The sequence below is a fragment of the Syzygium oleosum genome, unplaced genomic scaffold (assembly GCF_021117445.2).
Source record: "Syzygium oleosum isolate NSW1041296 unplaced genomic scaffold, Sole_v2.1 Sole_v2.47, whole genome shotgun sequence".
Classification (NCBI taxonomy): domain Eukaryota; kingdom Viridiplantae; phylum Streptophyta; class Magnoliopsida; order Myrtales; family Myrtaceae; genus Syzygium; species Syzygium oleosum.
This window is the reverse complement of record NW_026607531.1, coordinates 561,100-580,064: the sequence shown is the minus strand read 5'-3', so window position 1 is coordinate 580,064 and position 18,965 is coordinate 561,100. Positions and strand designations below refer to the sequence as shown.

The 18,965-nt window shown below is 39.4% G+C and overlaps 1 pseudogene; it reads right to left on the bottom strand.

Moving 5' to 3' along the window:
* Positions 1-6,836: 6,836 nt before the first annotated feature.
* LOC115662789 (transcription factor TGA2.3-like) lies at positions 6,837-12,301 on the bottom strand (annotated as a pseudogene).
* Positions 12,302-18,965: the final 6,664 nt, after the last annotated feature.

Genomic DNA, 18,965 nt, shown 5'->3' with positions numbered 1-18,965 from the left:
GGGCTGAGCACGAGCCGAAGCCGAACAAGTCTCTAGCGGGAGATGATCCAATGGACGTAGATCTTGACCCGATTCCAGAGGAAGAACCGGAAGAAGAAGGGGTCGAGATCGAACCTGAGGAAGAACCTATTGAACCGGAGGCTGAACCTGAAGAAGAACCGGAGTATATACTCCCATATGAGTAGTGGATGGATCCCAATTTTGTGCTCGAGGACAATTTCTTTGAGGAACCGGTTGAAGAGGAACGGGACGAGGTTCCAGCTGAATCGGGTGACATAAATCACCCGATTGAGATTGAGGCTGAGTCAAAATCTTCAAAAGAGCAAACAGTTCAGGAGAACTTAGACTCGAGTGCCGAGGAATCAGACTCAGAGTGGACGCCGAGCAAAGGGCGTAGGGGCTAGGTTTAGGGGTTGATAGTAGATTTTTGAGGAATATCAATTTTGGCGATAGAATATCTAGGTCATCGATCCATTTTGAATGTCGGTGGTTTTATAGTACGGTGTGCTTATGTAAATGGTGGTTGTAAATTGTGAATAGTATATAAGTTTGATAATGAGAAATGAATATGTGCATTCTCCCTATTCTCCTCAATTTTACTTGTCCGGGTATTTGTGGTTTCCGCTAAGCGATCAAAATCTTTGATTAATTATAAGTGAGGTCGGCAATACCCTGAGACGTCGCATTAATCGACTAGAGAAGTGTGTTGCGTACTCGTTAAGGTTCGGGGCGTGACAATTGTGGTCCTTGAACTTTTTATTTCTTCGATGTAGTCCTCGAATTTTAGTCCAATATACAATGTCGTCTCTGAACTTTTAATTTATTTAATGTAATCCCTGGACTTTTGATACATATTCAATTTAGTCGCTATATCATAAGAAAACGTTCAAAGTTGTCTTTGAACATGAATAAATGGAAGAACAAAATTAAAAAATTTCATATAGTCTAGGGACTAAATTAAATATGTGCCAATAATCTAAGACCAGTATTGAACAAATTAAAAGTTCAAAGATGACATTATACATGAGGCGAAAATTTAATGACCATATTTAACAAATTAAAAGTTTAGGAATCTCATTGCATATTGGGCCAAAATTCATGGACTATTTGTATTATTACCCCTAAGAATTTTGATTTAAGGAATAGCTATATCAAAGCTCATTCTTGGACTCGCATATAGAGGTTGATTTCAACGCAATCTTATGTTATTTTTTTGTCCTCATGTTCTTTATCTTTCATTATTTTCCCTTGCACATGGGTGCATTTATGATTGGAGTTTCTCATTTTTCTTATTAACTTTGTTCTCTTGATGCGATTATGTTTACTTTCTGATTGTCTACTTGGTAATAGGGGCTAGGAGGTTATGATAAAACCGTCCAATATTTACAATTTCTTTTTAGCTCGCTTTAATGATACCTTAATTATTCTAGATAACTACAAAAGTGTATACTAGGATGTGTATCCGCCAGACATAAGAGCGAAGGGGCGAGTAAGAAAACGTTCCAAGGAAAATCAATGAGATGGCTTGATAAATGGGAGATTAATTCTCGAGAGGGTAATGGCTTGATTTCTTTAGTTAGAAGCCGACGTGCAAGCTGGCGTGAATTTTTTTTTTTCATTTCTGAAATATAGCTACTTGTATTTTATTATAAATAATTAGTTAAATTCTATCTCTTTTCATATGAATCTCCCTCTTTTTTTACGAAATTCTTAACTCATATTATGTAAAACATAGACTTAGTAACAATACAAAATCTTAATTGTCGTCGTTATATAACATGAAAGGAATATTTTATACATAATCATTAATATTATTATAATATTGTGTGGAGAGCGCAAGAATAGTTCCCCTTGCACAAAGAATGATCAACATCTTGCAAATTAGAAGTCTAATGGACACTTAGTAAGAAATTTTTACGGAGTACTTGTTATTTTGTCAGAGACCAGAGCTGTACCCACTAAGGATCCCCCACTGCTAGCGCTACTTGCCCTACCAAAAGAGCATCCTTACGTTCCAGGGCACATGTACCTCTGCTTTCCTTGCACTTTACGTCAGCAAGCCCGGTTCAAGATTCGAGTCTTACTTCCAGAGAACTCCTCAAACTTTTGCCGCCAGAAGAGCCAATCCTCATGAACAGCCTAATGTCATACCAGTTGGGTCGTGTGTTTCGACTTTATTATGCATTGGAGAAGGTTCCTATCTTGGCAAAGGACACACTCGGACTCGTGGTATTACGAATTTTGCCCCATTTGGAAGCTTGTTAAGTTCAGCCCACAAAAAGATACTGCAGAAGGCAACTCGAGAAAGTAATAGATTTGTTGAAAAAGAGCTCTGCAAAAGCTCCCGTATGGAGTAAAAGAAATCGATTGCACTAGCACTATCGGGAGAATCAGTTCGATCAAATCAGTAGAACCTACCATAGTGAAATGTCAATAGAATTCAACAATTATATGTACAGCTGCAATTGCACATTCAACTAGGAAGAAACGGTAATCAACCGGTGGCTTATAAAGAGAGCATGTTCAGTGATTTCGATCAGAACTCCCGGTAATGATGTGAACATCTTGTATGGATAGGTCAAGACAAAAAGAACAGATCTCCAGTATGGGAGACATGGCATCTAGTTGATTCCATGTTGATGCGGCACCAGAATTCTTAGCTAGAGCAACTTCGCGTTCCTAATGACGACGCTCTCTCTGCAACAAGGAAAGAATTAGGATGTTAAGATGCATACATGTACACACGATATTGGGCATCTTTTTCAATGTATCGCAATTTCAAGATAAACAGGACTATTCTGCATTTATCTTAATAGTTTGTATATAGTCCACCCACAGGCCACAGGAAATAATAGCACAAGCGTATCATCAGGGCTCGGTCACATGTCACAACTTTTTGGAAATATGATACAACTGTTACAGCAGCAGTGTTCATGTTAAATTGATTGTAAACACCATCCAGCCTATGGAGACCGCTTCATCATATAAGCTAGAAATACTCTTGACAGAAGCGCATAACACAAGGGAAAATCAGAACACATAATCTTATTCTATGAAAAAGCATCTAAATAGTCAATGGAGCTAAATTAAGAGTATATTGCAACCTAATTACTCATTTAGATCCAGCAGATAGTTATGATGATTAAATAGATTTCTGAGCAAGATGAATAGTAGCACTCATAACTCTTGTATCCCACATTTTCTGTTCACGCTATTATATCAAAGAACTTGATAGGCTAGATGCGCATATACGAAAACAAAACTTGAAGCCCAGGCTGTATTGGATGGATCCATTGATACAACTATTTTCCCAAAAAAGGCCATGATGTAACAGAACCAGGATACATTCTACCAAATAGAAACATGGACTGACATTATGCAGAAGGCTCAGAAGTGACACATCTAGATCAACTTCTCTATCAAACAATCAGATATCAGCTATGACACAATCCTCAAGAATAAGTTTTTCTATAGCTTTCCTTGGGAAGAGGGGAGGGGAGGGAAAATGGGAGGAGGGTGAGGAAAATGGCTAAAAATTTGAAATTTTTGTGAAAGAATTTTCTCTCCCCGCCCCTCTTCACAAACAATCCCATAGAGTCAATGCAAAAGAGAATGAAAAACGACCATACCCTTCTCTCCCAGTAAGGTAGAAAGCAGATGAAGTCATAGACTGGAGTTATAGTTGAAACCAAAATGGTGTTGACTCTAGTAAACAATAACAGCACCGTCATGGGCCGCGTCTTATGCGGCATTAGACCAAGTGATATGAATCTGTGCAGAAGATGATCGTTCTACGAAGATCTTTGAGTTACGAATTGCTGACCTCGACCCTCAATCGAACCTGTGATTGGTAATCTCGGTATGAACGCGACCTGTCGACGAACCTGTGTCAACCAATCCACGCTATAACGCCACGAACAAGAGAATTCGCGATCTTGCTCGATAAGTTGAATTCAATCGCCACAAGGGAGCCTTGATAAGATCTAGTCCTCAAGAGAACTCAAGAAGAAAACTTCTCTATATAAAATTCTGTCTCGCCTCTTAGAAATCTATAAGCAACCTTATATAGGGTGCTAACCCTAATCCTAATCCTACTAGGATTAAAATTACAAAAATAACCTTAATTGCTAAAATTCGTCCAAAAATGGAAAAAGGCCTAAAAGTTCATCTAAACGACTCCAAATCGCTAAAAAACAGCATCAATCACTACTAAAGTAGTGAGTATTGATCAGCGGCCCGTTTCCAAGCATCCATCCAAATTTGAGCCAATTCGGTGTTCGTCAATTCTAAGCTCCTTCGGAATTCGCTGGACCAAGAGTAATCATGTTGCGCCAAGGAGCTTCAGAATCTTCAAGTCTCGAATCCAGATTGTCTCCATTCCAAATATCTTGAACCATGATACCGACAGCTTGTTTGAATTCCTTCGCTCTCGCTCGAGTGATCGGGCCTAGCGGATAGAATAATGGGTCCCTAGCACCTCCTCCTCGATAGGGTTCAATGTCCACATCACCAAGTAATCAGATACTTCTCTGCAAAAATATGATTTGAAACTCTAGGTTAAGACCAGAAACCATTGATTCTTATGCAAATTAAGCTAACTCCGCACTCCTTGGATAATTAACAGACTGTTTTAAGTAAACAAGCCTTCGTCCAAGTGTTAACTTGTGCACAGAAGAGAAGAAACACAAATGATTAAATAAAGAGGCGTGACAATGACAAGACAAGTTTTAGAGAATTGAACTTATGGGATGACATCCACTCTCAAGCCCCAAAATGAAAAAATGATAGAACAAATGACTAACAATCTCAGCTTCCCAGTGACAAAAATCTTAGCAAATGGAAGGGTCACATTGGAAGAGTAGAAAATTGAGTTAGATACATTCAGAGAGGGATTGATGAGAAATATATTGAGAGTCCTCAAGGTTATGCTACTTCACTTTGATCAAACAAAGGGGCCCATGTTGACATCGTATTATGTGGCCTTCGAGCTATCCCACCTGTATAGCTAGCTATCATGGTGTCATCTTCCCAAGGGTCATATCAACTGGTACCAAAGCTGTTCACCATGCGTGTCTCCCTAGTCCCTATTGCAATCACATATTGCAGTTAGTGACACCAGTATTGCAGAGTGGCACCTTGGGACAAGTTAAGGCTACTCACTGCCAGCCCAGACTGGTTCCAGTACTATGGGAGCATGGCTGATCCTATAATCCAAATTGTAATTTTTGGAAGGGACATCCATACAAAATTAACACGGTATCGATCTTTCCCGCCTCAACAACAAGCTTTTGAGTATGGTTCTCCCAAGTCCATACCAGCCCCAGCAAATGACTACAGAACCCCATGCTAAAAAAGTTGTGCGCTAAAAAGAAAAGAAAAAGAAGATGGACGCATAACTCTCACAGGCATTTCATCAAACAGATGGATCACCAATCCTCACCGCTTTCGCCCGAGCCTAGATTACACGGAAAGACTACAAACATCATCAAGAACAGGCCACACGAATAGGAAACTTTTCGCATTACGGAAATTTCGGGTCGCCATCCTCTTCGGTTGCTCAGGAAAGCTCATAGCTGGGAAAGTTAAAAACCACATTTGCCCGCTGCCCTCCTCACACATTCTTTCCGCGTAAGCTGTGTCAAGACTCGAAACAAAATTCTGCATCCATTTTGAAGGAAAATCTGCGATTCTAGTCTGATTAAAACAAGTGGGTCTTTCTCTTTTTGTGGATTGATGAGCATCTTGCACCGACAGTCTTACAAACTTCTTCTTGGATACAAGAAAAACAGATACCCGCCAAAACGGCCATTGATGAATAGGCAGGAGAAGGGTGTTCTCTTCTCGTTCTCGGGCTCATTTACCTGGCCGAAGATCGGATGTAAATGCCATCTCCTTGCTGCTCGCTCTGCGGTTTCTTCGCACTCCCCAAGAGCCGAACGAGAACTATGATCGAGTAAAGGCTGTCTTGAGTCACGAAAGAAAGGCCCGGGCTGTTCCATTTAAACGCTCTCGTACTGCATCCACTTATACCCTACAAAACGACACGACATGATATTTGAGTTTCGTACAAACCGATTTAGTGTTAAGCTATTGACCCCTTTTTTTACAAACCGATGAGTTTTGTACACGGTAAAAATTGCGACGCAGGCTCAAATTGACCCATTTTTATCCATTTGAAGGCAAATTTACACCTTAGTGTTAGGTTAGCGCACTAAGGCGTCATTATTATGATACGATGTGACGTTGTTAATCTATCTTAATGTGTTTAGTAATTTTTTTCAATTCCTTTTAAGTTTATAAAAGATTAACACCTATCTTGAAAAAGGAACAGAGGGTGAAGATAAAAACGTATTTAGATATACAATTAGGTAATTAAGGATAATATGAAAATTAACTTAATAATACGCTCTAGTTATAATGAGAAATGAAACCAACTTTAGAAACGTGTTAAACCACTGAGTTCATGTTAAATTATTGAATGCGTTATGTCCGGATTAGTCATATTCGTATTATACTTCTGTTTTGTCCCGACACAATATGAATTGCCAGTCCATGGCTCAAACGGAGTATTTTTCATTTGGTATACAACTCGACATCTTATTTGTTCATGGATTAATGAGGTACTTCATGCACTTTGAACTCAAACGTCTACTTGATATGAGCTCTCTCATCAAGTCACCATGAACGAGGAAGATGTGAACACACAAAACCACGAGAAAGAGAAGAAGTCAGTACACAGAGATTTCACTTCAGTTCAGACTGCATCAGGAACTCATTAAGCAGCAGATTAATTAATCAGCCTGAGAAATTATTCTAACCCCAGCACACCACAGACATCGGTTTATAACTTGCTGATATCTTTCAACAGTATCATTATGACATAAACAACTCCCACTTCTATTCCCCCAAGTTAATTCATATTAATCAGAATACATTAGGACTTCTACAAGAACTAAACATGCCATCGCTATAATGTTACAACAGCACAAACACTGAAATCGCTACAGTGTTATGACAGCATGAGTCTATAATTACAATAGCTAATCGTCGTTGCACTGCAGTTTGGACATTCAACAGTCTTTGACCTTCGCCGAGTAAAGGCAATCTGCAATTGTCTCCCGTCAGGACGCATAGTAGGGGCAGCAGTGGATTTCAACAGGTTAGTACTATACGACCTTGCCGTCAATGGTAGTATCACTCACGAGGCCGGGCAAGCCAGAGAGAGCTGAGTGGTCGAAGACGGGAAAAGTAGTCGTTTATTACAAGAAGAGCACGCACGGATTGCCTCGTTGTCAGAACTTGGTGCATTTGCTGCAGAGTTTGTTGGCGCAAATTGTCCGCCTGGAAGTTAAACAAAGATGAGCGAATAAATGGGTATCAACATCTCCCGGGAAGGGTCAAATCCAGGAGTAGGTCTCTACTACAAAGGCAAACAGGTAGAACAATAATGCAGTAACAAATGCTAACACATATCACCTCCATGAAACAGCTAACGTTTGGACATTTTCTTAGTAGACACAAGTCATTTGAAAACATGCAAGGAATTGCTCCATCGTACTGACTCATAGTGGGAATATCTGCATTTATTAGCTAGGCAATTCCTTGATCGCTCGTACAACTCATTGTCCATTTTTCAGTTAGATGTACACCATTTTGCCAATCACTAGATACCATAAGAATGCATTCAATTAATTTCGAAGAAGATATAGACACCGCAAGCTAAATTGTAATGAAGCCTTGTACCAAGAGCTGTAATAGACAGAGATAGATTTGTATCATTTTGAAAGACTGTCCCATAACTGGCACAAACCAACCTGTTAGTCTGTACATTGAGCAATTCCTGAAGAAAAGGGGAGTTTAGGTAAATACCCAATGCCTCCCCCAACAAAAAGATGACCTGCTGAAGTGAGCAATGAAGGAAGACTAGAAGTACTATTACCTGACGAAGGAAACCCTCGAGAGTTCCAAGTTTGCCCATAGCCATGGCCATTTGACCCATATATTTTGCCACATTCCTGGAAGGTCCTGCCATCGCAGGTGAGCTGCTGGCTAATGTCTCCGCAAGAGATTGTTGCAACGCCTCCATCCCTTGTGACACAGCATCTTCAGCCTGTTGGGATGACTGCTGTAAGTTGCCAATACCCACCAAACTGTTGCTCGGTCAAAGGCTCCAATTGATTCACAAGAAGCTGCAAAACGGCGAATCGGTTAACAAGATGGACTTGGCAACGGAAAATCCACAGTTTGTATTGAAGCAAGCTTCCATTGAAAAAATTTCAGAATATCCGAAGGGACGAACTCAAGGCACAAGAGAAACAGCCAATTCTGTCACTAATGGCACATCTGCACCAGCGCATATTCTCTATGAAGTTCTAACCGTATGCAGTTTACGAACAGTCAAAAGTTCCCTCAATTTAAAAAGGCCACACCATGATTATATCTACTTCTCCTGGATAAGAGTGAAAATGAGAAATGAGTTTAAGGAGTATGTTATGTACCTTAAGGACTTCAGATGAGCGAAACCCACCAATCCACATAAAGCATCGCTCTGCTGGAGTTTTCCACATTCCAGACAAAATGCGGAAAACATCAGCTTTTGCTGCAGTGCCCTTCAGCTTAAACATTTCATCAAAGTGTGTGGCAACATTGTCAACAATTGTCTGTAGCTCAGTGTCTCCAGCATGAGAATTGACCACATTTCTCAGCTCATTAACTAGCTTGTCGTGCTCTTCTAGCCAACGTGCGTATTCAACATCAAAGGCCAGGGCACCTGAGGATAGATGGAATAAAAAACTCTGATCTTTTACTGATGAATGCAACTTGGGGAATTGCATCCCAAGAATCATCATTCCAGGAAATTAAAGACCAACAAATTACTTATTAAGCACATGAAAACTACTTAAGATTCTACCACACGGATCCTGCAAAAAACATCTAATATCAGGCGATACAGGGAAGTTCTGTGAAAAATTGGTGAATGAACCTGCACCTTTAGATGGCAAGGAATAGGAAAACAATATGGTTGCTTTAATTTTGTTCCTCGGGGGGTCAGAATCAGCAAACATTGAGCATTCAAGATGTTGATCAGTCATCAAAGCACAACTGAGACATCATGAATAAAAATGTCTCAGCCCCTTTATTGGCTTTTGCAAAGAGGATAAAAAAGGCAAAAGCCTGTGCCGGGATGGGTAAATTGTGCGTCCAATTTTCGCTGCTTAGTTCCATTGCCAGCAGAATGTTGCTACTCTCAAGTCTACAACTTCCTATGCTCTGGAAAATTTATGTACATCACTACAAGATTGGCAACCCCTCCACGCTACTTTCACATTTCACAATGATAAAAACACCACCACCATATAGTTTTCTAGCACATTACAATTTCAACTGAAGAAAACAAAATTCATAGTGAGAAGAGAGAATGAGAAAATGTTGAAGTACCATTTCCGCTCATTGAGTGGAATTGGTCTCCACTACTTGAAATGAAAATGCCCTACGTATATAGACAAATAAGTTTATTCAAACACAAAAGGGAGACATTACCTATGTAAGTCAAACAGAGCAATACAAAATTGAACCTGCTGACGGGCTCGCTGCAGTTCTTGCTCTAGTTAGGTGAGTTTCAGCCTGCTACTCTCTAGTTGTTGGACATATGCCTGCAAATCAGATGAAAATAGAAATGGGAAAACATAGATCTAACTATTACCCAAGCTGCTAAACACTTTAAGTACAAAATGATTGAAGAAGCTGGATGAGAATTCAGCTTTTCCGCTAATGGCAAAAAAACTAAGTATGAGAACTAACTTTTTCCTTAATCTACTTTTTCTGGCGGCTTCACGGTTTTGAACAAGCCTGCGTAAAGTCTGCAGAATTTGATGGTAAATCATGCAATCATAATCCCCATCTGAGATGACATTGAGACAGACAATAAAATTTGCACCTTTTGATCTGTGGCTTTTTCTTTTGATCTGTCACTGGAATCAGAAGCTGCTGCAACAGCCAATTGACCCCCTTCGAACCGCATGATTGAGTACACAAGACTTAAAAACAGTAATAAAAAATCATGCACCACACCATATCGCCGAAAGAAGCCATAAGTTTGTCTGTTCTTTTGTGCCATTAACTCCAGATGTCAGTTACTTGTCAAATCAAAATAGTACATACCGCAACATTCTGAAAAGAAATTGGCAAATGGAGTGATGTAAGCTAAAAAAACATAGAGATGGTGTAGGAGACGTCACCCTCTGATTCTTGTCACCTGTGTCGTCTGTTGAGGTATCTGTCCTTGGACTGGAATCTGCCATCGTGGAATCCCCCCAGTTCTCACGATGAGCACCAGGTATTGACACTAGGTTTGATTGTGAATCTCTATGCATGGATAGTGTCTGAGACCCCACAATATTCGCAGAAAGATTTCTGTCTGAGGATGAAAGGGACTGAACCCCACAATTTATAAGAAAAGAGAGGAAGAGACACAAATAAGTTACTTCTCATTAACTATAGCAGAAAATGCATGAACAGGAGTGAGAAGTTGACCTTATTCAAAGAGCCAAATTGGACATCAGCCCCAAGAGCCTGGGCACTTGATTTCATCTGATTGAAGACAGGATCTGCAGGTGGCAAAATCACCCAATAAAAAATGTAGCTCAAGTAACACGGAGGGACGATAAACCCGAAAATTACATGTGTTAGCAGCTTATTATTCATTTGCAAATTAACAACAAGGTGCTATCATCGGTATTTAAGACAAAACAATGATTTGACTCTCAAGACAGGCTACAAAGAATGTCCGCAGGAACAAACTGCCAAATTGAAAGTATGAGACCCTGTAATTAGTCAATTCGTACTAATTAGCGCAAACTCGAGCACAACTTGGCAGATAAGGTTTTAAAGTGCTAACAATAGTAGCAGAGCCTCAGCTCCGACGAATGACAAATGACACCTCAGAGGACCATGGCCTTGGGAAGCAATATGTGGACAAAAATACAGAACCAAAACGAATTGAACAGCAAATCAGCCACCAGCAGTTAACCTAAATGGTGGGGAACATGCAATCACGTGCTGCAGGCCCGCCGAAAAGCAAGAGTTCGATTCATTGTTCATGAGCGCAATGCAGCAGAAAGTAAAGAGAGATATTTGTATGGCTGTTGCACATCATCCATTTGGTAAAATTATCAACTTCTTGACATTCAAGTAAACTTGTGTATTAGACTATCTGTAGAAGCACTTATTGAAGCAGAGGATAATAAAACACATGCACAGGCGCATACTTCTGCTGAGGGCAACTGCATCTTCTATGCGGAATCCAAGAGACTGCTCAAGCGTTCCAAAGTCTGTAATTCCAGAAGAACGAATGGAGTTTCCTTCTGATCCCCTAAGATTCATAAACCCCCACTTGAGCATTGATTTTCAAAGTTAAACTATATTTCTTAGAATGACAAGAAATAACAGAAGGCCACACTCCAGGGCAATTAAAATTATTGTCAGACAGGAGAGAAGCAAAACACAGCGACAAAGCAATTTCTTATCTCAAAAAAGCATTTATTCTACACCCAATGATAGAGATTTCTGCATTTATATGAGTGAATCGAGATTCCTCATTTCTTAGATGATAGATACAGAATTTCTAAATAAGCAAAGCTCAAAGGAGATCATTTGAGAATATACTACTGTCAGATCACTCGAGGGGTCACTGCTCTGTCAGATTAATTTGGATTCACTCTCACACCTCCTCTCTACCCAGAATGCTGCCCCTACTCGTAGCCAGATTGTTCCAAGATATATTGATGGTATCATATAAGAGATAGTTGATAACCAAAGGAAAAAAAGTAACCAAAATGCAGACCTTGATATTCACGCAGAGATCTTCCAGGGTAGTCGTCTGTTATCTGTAGATAAAAAAAGTAGACAATTTTCAAATGCTTCATCCAGAAATATTGTTGAACAAGGACATGGGAACAATGATTTGATAGGCATGATTGGGAAACCGGGTAAAAAACACCTTCCATGACTGGCATACAAAGTACATTTTGAGAGGGATGACAGATTCTACAGAAACACGACTTTGAGTTATATGACTCCCGGTAGTAGTACCTTTCGGCTTAGTCAAACTCAAGACAAAAGCTGATGGATTTGGGAATGAGATTTTTTTCGTTAAATTTTGTGGAAGTTCCTGGAAAAGAAGAAATACAACTTCAAAACCATTCAACAACAAGACGAAGCAATGGAATCAGAAAACACAAATGTGCACAATAAGGTATGCACTGTAGGATAAATATGTCCCGTAAACACGCAACATTATGATTACATCTGTGAAAAACTTGAGAAATGGAAGAAAGGAGAAGGAAATCTATAGTTGAAGATACGTGAACATCTATTCATCAGATTATGCAGAGAATCTCCATACAGAACTTCATCTGAGAGCATGATATCTCTCTTGTGTATCTTGCTGTTTATATAGTTCATACAGCTACAAATAACGCTCAAGTTTACAGCTCATATACCAGAAAATAAAACTGAACAACTAAACTAACAGAAGAAACAAATCTAACTAAACTAAAAGAAGAAACAAATCTGTACAACTGAACTAACAGAACTGAACAAACAGAATGTCAACTACTCTGTTTTTCCTTAGTTCTAAGAATAGAAATCAGTTATGCAGAACATTGTTGATACTTATAGAAGACTTGATCTTCAGCTTTCCACTTCTTACTTGAGCTTCAGCTTTCCACTGCTTGTTCCTTTTCTGTAGTCTCAACATTCCCCTGCAAACTGGGTGCAGGTTTGAACCCCAAGCCCAGTTTGGTTCTGAGAGTGGAATGATCAAGACGTGACAATGCCTTAGTGAAAATGTCAGCAAGTTGGCGATGACTAGGAACATACTGAACTCGTAAAGATCCCAAGGAAACCTTTTCTCTGACGAAATAAAAGTCAATTTCAATATGTTTAGTTCGAGAATGTAAGACAGGATTGGTAGTAAGTGAGATGGCAGATTGGTTATCACAAAACAGAGTTGTAGGAGAGTGAAGAGAGATGCCAATATCACGTAGGACAAAACTAATCCATGTAAGATCAGCAGTAGCAGATGCAAGAGCTCGATACTCTGCTTCAGTAGATGAACGAGAGACAGTCGGTTGTTTCTTAGCAAACCAGGAGATGAGATTGGAACCAAGATATGTGCAAAAACCAGTGGTGGAACGTCGGGTATCAAGACAGCCAGCCCAATCAGCATCGGAGAAGCCATACAAGGTCATAGAACTTTGAGAGTGGAGAAAGATTCCCAGATGCACAGTGCTTTTAACATATCGAAGAACTCGCTTCAGTTTATGAAAATCAGCAATGGTTGGTCGCTGCATTTTCTGACATAAAAGATTAGTGGCACAAGCAAGGTCTGGGCGAGTTATGGTGAGATACTGAAGCCCTCCAACTAAACTTCTGTATTCAAGTGGGTTGACAAGATAGATGTCATCTTCCGTTGTGTGGAGGGACCTTACAGATAGTGGAGTTGCTATTGGTTTGCAATCCTGCATGTGTGCTCTTGTAAGAAGATCAATAGCATACTTGGTTTGGCAGAGAAAAAGGTCAACTGAAGTGCGTTGGACTTCTATCCCCAGAAAATAATGAAGTGAGCCCAAATCTTTCATGTGAAAAGAGATACTCAGAGATTTGATAAAATTATCAAGCAACTGATGTGAATTACCAGTTAACACAATATCATCAACATACAGAGGCAACAAGATTGTGTCAATGCCACGATGAAACACAAAGAGAGAAGGGTCTGTAGTGCTGCAGAAAAAACCAAATTCAAGAAGAAAGTTGCTGAACTTCTCAAACCATGCACGTGGAGCCTGTCGAAGACCATATAAAGACTTCTTAAGTAAACACACATGATGAGGCAAAGTAGGACGGATAAAACCAGGAGGTTGCTCCATAAAGATAGATTCAGTAAGTGTGCCATGTAAAAAGGCATTTTTGACATCTAGCTGACGAATAGGCCAGTGCTTTACCATAGCCACTGATAAGACAATACGGAGTGTGGCTTGTTTCACTACGGGGCTGAATGTTTCAAAAAAGTCTACTCCTTCTTCTTGGTGAAACCCTTTAGCAACCAGACGAGCCTTCAACCTGTCAAGACTTCCATCCGGTGCTAACTTTGTTTTAAACACCCACTTACAACCTATGATATTCATCTGAGCTGTTCTTGGAACTAATATCCAAGTTTGATTCATATGCAAGGCATCCATTTCCTAATGCATAGCCTGAGTCCAGCCCTTATGAGCTAGAGCCGATTTAAGTGATTTCGGCTCAGCTGGAGCATTATATTCAGCTAAGCAAGCATATCTGGGATTTGGCTTAGCTATGCTAGACCGGAGTCGAGTTTGCATAGGATGAATAGAGATGTCACGGGAATGATGAGGAAAAGAGCGTGGATGATCTTAGTCAGCAACAGGAATGATTGGTGTTGTATTATCTGGAGCAGAACATCCTAACACCTCAAGATCAGTAGGAGGTTGTGAGGATGACAAAAGACACATGTTTGCACTACTCTGTGATGTATGGGACACGAATTTGACCAACCTCCAGAACTCCAGTTTCCTGTAAATGACCAATGGTAGAGATATGAGGTTGTTGTTGCATGGGACTCAGCTTGTTAGAATCTAGAAAGTCTACCTCATCAACCCATTTTCGATACAGAGAGGTATAGTGAGGATAGTCACTATTTAATTTCTTGGTAAACGGAAAGAAACATTCATCAAACTTCACATGTCTACTGACATATATTCGACCATCAGTAGGAACCAGACAGCGATACCCCTTATGACGCTCACTATATCCCAGGAAAACACATGTAAGAGATCGAGGATCAAACTTGTGTTGTGTATAGGGTTTGAGGCAGGGATAACAAGCACAGCCAAAGACCCTAAGATGATCATAGCTCGGTACTTGTTTAAACAACCTACTATGAGGTGAGTCCATATGCAACTTGGGAGCTGGAAGTAAGTTGATGATGTAATTGGCAGTCAAAAAAGAATCAACCCAATATTGTAGTGGAGTTCTAGCATGGTAGAGCATAGTCAAACCCAGTTCTACCACATGACGGTGTTTCCTTTCGAAAATCCCATTCTGTTCAGGGGTGTAGGGGCAAGATAAGTACTGTTTAATACCGCAAGTTGCCAAGTGATTATGAAATCTGGTGCTAGTGAATTCACCTCCCCCATCACATTGAAAAACTTTGATTTTATGATTAAGTTGGTTTTCCACGTACTTCTGAAATATAAGAAAAACATCATAGAAGTCTGACTTCAGCTTCATAGGATAAAGCCAACTATAGCGAGAAAAATTGTCAACAAAGATGACATAAAATCTGAATCCCTGAAGTGAAGTTACTGGTGATGGACCCCAAATATCACAATGTATCCTTTCTAGAGGAACTTCAGTTACAGAATCAGAGAAGGGAAAGGGTAGTAAACTACTTTTGACAAGTTGACAACTACCACACACTAGTGGTGCCTTCTTATTGCAGCAAATCCTCTGCTGTCGTTGAAGATGCTTCAAGATCTGTGAGTTACTATGAGCAAGTCCTTGATGCCATATTTCTTCTTCAACTACCTTATGCCTCTGTGTAAGTAGAGCCTTAGTTTCCTGCTGATCCACTCGGTAGAGGCCCCCAACTTTTCTCCCGACCATCACTGTGGTGTTGGTGCGATTGTCCTTTACATAAACACCAGTTTTGTCAAACACAAAAGAGCAGGGAAAATCATCAGTCAGTTTTGAAACTGAAAGAAGGTTCTTTTTGATTTCAGGAACCACCAGTACATTATTTAATGGTAACACATCAAGCTTAGATTGTAAGAATGCATTACTAGTGTAAGTAATAGGAATACATGATCCATTTCCTATCATGATAGTATCATTTCCAGTATACTTTGAGGGGTTATGAATTATACCAAGATTGGCAGTGATGTGGGCTGTGGCTTCTGTGTCAGGATACCATTCACTGCCTGTAGGGTCCTCAAGATGCATTGCTGCTAGAGCTTGAGGAATAGTTTCATCTTGATAGGAGTTGTTGAACCGATACCAACATCGAAGTACATCATGCCCTGGTCGTTTGCAGATTTGACATGCTACGCGAACTCCATCTGTTGCTTTCACAACCTGCAAATCCTTATAAGTTGCTGAGTTTTGAGTAGGATAAGACTTAGTCTCTTGATACCTCTGTGATGAATCAGTATGTGGTCGAAAACCAGAGCCTGCACTATAGGAGTTAGTCTGTGGTTTAAAATGTTGAACCTCCTTATCCTGGTTCAGACTAAATGGTCTATAATTCTAACTTCTTCCTTGATAACCATAACCACGACCTCGATTGTCAAAGGAACAACCTCTGCCATAGTTACGTCCTCCCTTGAAACCACCTCTCTGTCCCATGAAAGCCAGATTAGGCTGATTAAGTTCTTTGCTAGTTACTATCTTCGGTTCCATCTCTACATTTCTTTCTCCGTAATATGCCAAGTTAGGATTAAACTGATTAGAGGAATAGTTCTGCAGTCTTGTTTCAAATCTTTCTAGCTGTGATATCACCTCATCATAATCAGGTTGAGGTTTCAAACAATACATGGTTGTTTTGAAGTTTTCATACTCAGATCCTAGTCCTTCCAGGATGCCAAAAACCTTAGTTATTTCATCCACAGGTTTTCCTATTGCATTTAACTGATCACAAATCAGTTTGTACTCTCTAAGATAATCAGATAGTTGTCTATTTCGTTTCTGACATGCCTGCAGTTTCCCCCTCAATTCAAACTCCCTAGCTACTGATTTCTGTGTGAATCGATTCAGCAAGGTCTGCCATACCTCATAGGATGTTTCCAGACTGATGATTAGCCCCAGGATATTCTCAGAAACTGCACCACCGATCCATGAAGACACCAGTTGATCGGTTTTCACCCAATCAGTGTAATCAAGATTGACTACTTCAATCTCTCTTCCGTCAACTTCATCTTGTATTGTCTGAGGAGGTGGTGGAATTTCTCCATTGATGAAGCCAAATAGCTTTTGACTGCAAAGGAATCTATAAAACTGAGCTTGCCAGAGAAGAAAGTTATCTTCAGCAAGCTTGATTGTAACGAAGTTGGCAATGTTGACATGAATAGGAAAAGGATATCTCGGTGTTCTTGCCGCCATTGTTATGTTCTCAGAGAATGAGATCAGAATTCACAGCTTTGCTCTCAGAGAAGGCTCTGATACCATGTGAAAAACTTGAGAAATGGAAGCAAGGAGAAGGAAATCTATAGTTGAAGATACGTGAACATCTATTCATCAGATTATGCAGAGAATCTCCATACAAAACTTCATCTGAGAGCATGATATCTCTCTTGTGTATCTTGCTGTTTATATAGTTCATACAACTACAAATAATGCTCAAGTTTACAGCTCATATACCAGAAAATACAACTGAACAACTAAACTAACAAAAGAAACAAATCTAACTAAACTAACAGAAGCAACAAATCTGTACAACAGAACTAACAGAACTGAACAAACAGAATGTCAACTACTCTATTTTTCCTTAGTTCTAAGAATAGAAATCAGTTACGCAGAACATTGTTGATATGTATAGAAGACTTGATCTTCAGCTTTCCACTTCTTACTTGAGCTTGAGCTTTCCACTGCTTGTTCCTTTTCTGTAGTCTCAACAACATCCTCCACCAACAGTCAAGATCAACTTCATTATATGTAACATTATTAATAAAAAAAATATTTTACCTACCATGGCCGGTGACCAGGCCATGGCAAAAAAAGAAAAAATATATATTTTTAATAAAAACATTATTAATAAAAAAATATTTTACCGGCCATGGCCAGCGACCAGGCCATGGCCAAAAAAAATAAAAATATATATTTTTAATAAAAAATATTAATAAAAAATATTATTAATAAAACAAATATTTTGCAGGCCATGGCCGGTGATCAGGCCATGGCCAAAAAAAGAAAAAATATATATTTTTAATAAAAAATATTTTACCAGCCATGGCCGGCGACCAAGCCATGGCAAAAAAAAATAAATATATATATTTTTAATAAAAATATTTTAATAAAAAAAATATTTTACCAGCCATGGCCGGAGACCAGGCCATGGCCCAAAAAAATAAAAATGTATATTTTTAATAAAAATATTTTAATAAAAAAATTTTAATATTTATTAATAAAAAAATATTTTACCGGTCATGGCCGGCAACCAGGCCATGGCCAAAAAAAATAAAAATATTATTAATAAAAAAAATATTTTACCGGTCATGGCCAGCGACCAGGCCATGGCAAAAAAAAAGAAAAAATACTTTTAATAAAAATATTATTAATAAAAAAATATTTTACCGGTCATGGCCGGCGAGCAGGCCATGGCCAAGAAGGAGGAAAAAAAAAAAGAAAGAAATATTAAAATATTTAAAAATATTATTAATAAAAAGAAATTTTATGGCATTACCAAATGCATTTCTGTTCTTTTTCTATTCCAGGGATGGAATTTTGGGCCATTAACAAAAACCTTAAAATGCTCAGAATCAATTCCGGGCACAAAATAAAAAAGAATCATTTCTGAGCAGAATCTGTTCCCGGGCACAGAATCGTTGTCATGTCGAGTAGTGGTACTCGGTTGGGCAAGAATTCGATTCCGAGGCAATGAAGGTGTTCATTCACCTCTTGAACTGCTCAAAGAACTTCATAAACTTGATCTTCTCACCTCCTATTTCGTGGGTCTTTTGACGTGTCGTTCTCATCTGCGGGGTTTGGTTTTTTTTTTTTTTGGTCGAACATCTGAGGGGTTCAGACGCCTATAAATAGAGAGGAGCCTGACCCAAGGAGAGGGGAGAGAGAAAGAACAAAAAAAATAAGCGAAGAGAGAGAGAGAGAGAGAGAATTGTCTTCGTCCGTGAGAGAATCACCGAAGGGGAGTTCGCTGGTCGGCGGGAACGTTC